Here is a 5,070-nt window from a genome sequence, read left to right as displayed (position 1 = left end):
TTGTCACATGTGACAAAGTATCATTCATTCAAGTATCTGGAAATATTGGCAATAGAGAGCTAGGGTGGTCTCCCCTGTGCAATAGCATTGGATGCTTTACTCTGCTAGTAAGACAGAGAATTGCTTGGTATCTGATTTTTCTATTTGTAGTGCTTAGTTACAAAGCACGGAGTGTTATATAGACGTGGAGTTGTTCCTCAGACTGGGGAAGACATTAGTAATGCTTTTGTGACAATGTAAGGTGCAGCAGCAATATGCCTTTGAGACTGCTTGAATAAGCATCTAAAGGTGGTAGAAGTTGGTGATGATCATAACTCTTGAAGGTAGACATAAAAAGGTGGAGTAACTCAGCGGGTCAGACAGCATCTCGGAAGAAAAGGGTCCAATGTTTCGGGTCCAACCCTTCTTCAGACTGGAGAGTCGGGAAAGGGAAACAAGAGATATAGATGGTGATGTAGAAAATCTCATTCTCACCTAACAAACTGCTTCTTTTATAATCATAACTTTTTTGCATGCCTTTCATTAATTTGTTCTGTATCTCTACATCACTGTCTATATCTCATTTCACATTCCGCTGACTCAAGTCTGAAGAACAGTCTCGACCCTAAACGCCATCTATTCCTTTTCTCCTGAGATGCAGTCTGACACAAAGTTGCTCCAGCTTTTTGTGCCTATCTTCTATTTAAACCAGCATCTGTAGTTCCTACATGTAAGGCTTGTTCTTGTGTGATGCTGTTGTAGCGATGGATCCATACACTGTTTTGGGATGGATGCAATGCCTCCTCAGTAGCTATAACCTGCATCTTTTAAATGGCTCGGGTGTTAACTCTATCAGGAGCATGAGATGTTTGTAATGGTTTGACTGAAGAACTGGAGTGATGGAGAACCTGATGGATTCCTTGAAGAAAGTTCTACAAACCTACCCATGGTTTGAAGCCAATAATGTCTCCTAGCTGTAGCATATGCAGTATAACTGATCCGTGTATGTTAACTTAAACATAATAGTATGTCCGTGGTTTGTCACCTTGTCGTGGTGGAGAAGCCTGTGTGATCCTGAGAACTATGCCGTATGGAGCTATGCTCCTGGTAGGGCCACTACGGGTGCTCTCTATGGAATTTGTTTGTTCTCCCCTTGACCTGCGTCGGTTTTCTCTGAGATCTTCGGTTAACTCCCACACTCAAGGTGTACAGGTTTGTAGGTTAATTGGGAATGGTAAAAATTATAAATTGCTCCTACTGTGCGTGCTAGTGATAGTGTTAATGTGTGGGGATCGCTGTACGGTATAGACGCGGTGAGCCAAAGGGCCTGTTTTTGCACTGTATCTCTAAACTAAACTAATTCACTGACTTTCTTGTGCCCTTGCTCCTGTCTCTGGCTCCGATTACACCAACGGATACGGAGGACATCCACTCTCAGTAACCTTCCCCCTCAACCCCCCTCCTATGCTGTCTTGGGCAAGCAGAGGTCACCAGTTGTCTATGTAAGTGTTAACATTTACATTCAAAAAGAGATTTTCAATTTAAAAATATGTGTATTTTAGATGCCTTTACTGTTGATTTTGTTTTTAAACTTTTTTCTTTATTAAAGATTGATGGGCCCATGCTCTCAGATCTTGGCTATTATGGACCTTATGTGGACCAATGAGCCTAACCTGGCCAATCTGCACATTGACAGTTGCCTTCTTGCCGGAAGAGATCCAGAGCATCTGCAATGTTCCCTCGCCATTCCAACAAAGCCTCTGGTAAGAGCTACCAAAAAGAGTAATTTGTTTCTCACTGACAAGTCTTTTTAAAAATCACCAGAAAAAACATACTCCCCAAGTCTGCCATTTACATGTATTTTGTCTTGATATCCTATTTCTCTATTTGTAGTGCTTTGTATCAAAAGATGCAAAGTTTGTGCTGGGAATTGAGCCTCAGGCTGGGTAGAAACTTAACACACAACTTAACACAACATGGTTTATGTGAAACAATTGTACACAAGCTGACATTTTCTTGAAGATCTCAATTATATAAATGCAAATTGCAGGCATCAAAGGTCTTTATTTTTCAGCTGGCCCCAGTCATTAAGTGTCAAGAAACTGTACACGATAATTTAGAGCCACGGGAATCTGCAGATGCTGGAATCTTGATCAAAAATCAAAATGTGTGTTTCGGCCCGAAACGTTGCCTATCTCCTTCGCTCCATAGATGCTGCTGCACACGCTGAGTTTCTCCAGCACTTTTGTGTACCTTCGCTTTTCCAGCATCTGCAATTCCTCCTTAAACAAATGGTGTTGCTCAATGGGTCATGCAAACAAACCTCTATGGAAGAAATGGTCAGCCAACATTGTGGGATGCGACCCTTCTTCAGTCTGTTAGTCTAGCACTAGCAGGGGATATTAGAGGTAAATTTGAACAAAAAAAGGCAAATGCTGGAAATAAAAAAACAAAATGCTGGAAATTTCAGCCAATCAGGAAACATTGAAGAGAGAAACATCATAATGAATGTTGATTAAAGAACAATCCCTAATATTTTGAGATGTCTTCCATGAAATCTGTTGCTTCAGTAGATTCGTGCTCAGTGAACGCATGACTTTAGGAACCAAACTGAATTTTTTAACTGGCTGCATCTGATATTTTATTTGAGCAAGACCAGGCCATCTTTTTGTCACTAGATGGTTGCCAGTCTGTCTTTCCATAGCAATGATCTATTATGTTTATAATTGTGCACCAGCTAACAATAATTTGTAAAGAGTCATGCAGCACAGAAATAGGCCCCTTGGCAACTTAACCCTGTCAACCAAGATGACCCATCTAAACTAGTCTCATTACTTGCATTTGGTTCATATCCCTCAAAACCTTTTCTATCCATGAACCTGTCGAAGTATCTTTGAAATGTTGTTATTTATACCATCCACTCTCTAAGTGGAAAAACTTGTCCCTCAGTTTCCTATTGCTTTTTCCCCTCTCACCTACAACCTATAGTTTAAAAGATATGTGGACATGTACATGCATTTGAAATGTTTAGAGGGATATGGGCTAAATGCAAGCAAATTGGACTAGTTTAGATGGGGCATCTTGGTCAGCACAGACTAGTTGGACTGAAGGCCATGTTTCTATGCTGTATGACTGACTCTATGAAGTGTAGTTCTTGATGATCTTACCCTGGTAAAAAGACTCCATACATTAATTATTGAACCAACGTTGCGAATCTTTGAAATAGAAACAAAATGCTTTACTGCAAATGAGATCTATTATTCACACAAGGCCCATTCTTAGTCACGTGTGTGACCAAAAATATGAAAAATTGTGGGAATACATCTCTTCTAATTCTGAAAGCATTACAGGTATCTTGTTTCATACTGTGTGTATATATGATCCATATATTTTTCAGAGTTTACCAAGTGAAATGTTTATGTTATGCTGACAATGTTGTTTAGGGTCAGAGGTCAAACATGACTGGTCACGTGTGTGATCTCACACGGAAGCATTTTTTTTTCATAACTCAGTTTTATCTTACAAACTGAATTTTAAACAGCTAGAATGTTCATATCTTTAGCAGACATGCATTATAATTATGTAGGTAGGAAAACAGCAATGAATACGATTAATCGTACAAGATTTTTTTAATGTATCACTTTATGTGATGCCATCTGGTCACGTGTGTGGCATTTTTGTTTAACTTTTCAAAGAATGGCCCATAAACTCTGCTATCTTTTACAGCTGGGTTCGATCCAGTGTATGAGGCACTGCCCTACCCATTCGAGATGGATGCCGTGTTGAAAATAACCTCAAGTATTCAGAAAGGAATGGATGGATCCTGCTTCGTATTGCTCCCTCCAGCAAGATGGCGGTGGTACGCCTCATCCTCCAGATCACCACTACAACAGTCGGCAGTACCGTCGGGCAGATCATTATGATGATGGTAGCCGGAATCACCAGGACAATGGTCCAGACATCCAATTTGTACATTGACATAATTGAAACTGCCTTATTGGGATAAAGCACAGAATGGATTTAGGTGAAGGACATATTTGAGCCACTGAATTCCATCATCACCAAAAAAGCATACAAACGTTTCTACTTCCTCAGAAGACAAAGGATATTTGACATTAATCTAAAGACTCTTACCAACGAACTGTTTTGAAAACGTACTGCTGGGTGGCATGACAGCTTGGTTTGGGAACTGCTTTGCCCAAGACCATGAGAAATTGTGGATCACTACAGCACACAGACCAGACTTCCCACCATTGACTACATCTACACTTCACTCCCTTGGGAAAGCAGCCAACCTAATCAAGGACCTTTTCCACCCTTGTCATTTCCACTTTTCCCTGCTCCCACCACAAAGAGGATACAAAAGCTTGAAATCGTGTACTTTCAGACTCGGGAGCAGCTGCTTCCCCTGTTATTTGACTTCTGAACGGTCTTTCCAGAAGCTAGGATACATTCGCTAATTTTCAGCCAACATCATTGTGAACATTGGACTTTTTCTCAGAAATGATTATTCTACAATGTTGAGAAACTGTATGCTGCACTATGCATGTTTCTTCTCTCTCTACCTATTGTGCTTGTGTATGGTTGCTTGTATTTATGTACAGTATTACCTGATTTAATTGCGTAGCATGCAAACAAAAGCTTTTCACTGTATCTCAGTGGACACAACAATAAAGCAATTTAAACTTGTTTTGTGTGCCACAGTATATGACTTCACATTGCCATATTATATTCCTTCTGTTATATTCTGGCCCACACCCTCAGCTTGTTTCTATCCCTTTACATCCTTCTCACTGTTCAAACATTTCCCAAGTTTTATATCATCAGTAAAATTGGAAATGTGATATTTGGTTGCCTCATCTTCTTCTTGCGTACGGCATGCACAGTCTAAAGTTGTAGGACAACTTGTTCTATTTGATCTTACTTGATTGTGCACGCCAGGTTGATTGCATTCGTCGAACCAGGACGGACCACGTGAAGGTTGCGATCTTCCACCCCGCTGCCTCATCCAACCAGTTGAAGAAGACTGAATAATCAGGGTTCCTGTGTTATCCCACCTATTTAATCCCAATCCTTGGTTTCTGCCTGTCA

General features: G+C 40.5%; 1 long non-coding RNA gene across 1 annotated transcript; it reads left to right on the top strand.

Moving 5' to 3' along the window:
• Positions 1–1,313: 1,313 nt before the first annotated feature.
• LOC116978497 lies at positions 1,314–4,557 on the top strand. Its single transcript, XR_004413463.1, has 3 exons — positions 1,314–1,481; positions 1,589–1,742; positions 3,706–4,557. It is a non-coding gene; the product is annotated as an uncharacterized LOC116978497 (long non-coding RNA).
• Positions 4,558–5,070: the final 513 nt, after the last annotated feature.

Source organism: Amblyraja radiata, chromosome 11 (assembly GCF_010909765.2).
Source record: "Amblyraja radiata isolate CabotCenter1 chromosome 11, sAmbRad1.1.pri, whole genome shotgun sequence".
NCBI lineage: Eukaryota > Metazoa > Chordata > Chondrichthyes > Rajiformes > Rajidae > Amblyraja > Amblyraja radiata.
The sequence above is the reverse complement of the archived record's forward strand: the minus strand, read 5'-3'. Positions and strand labels throughout refer to the sequence as shown.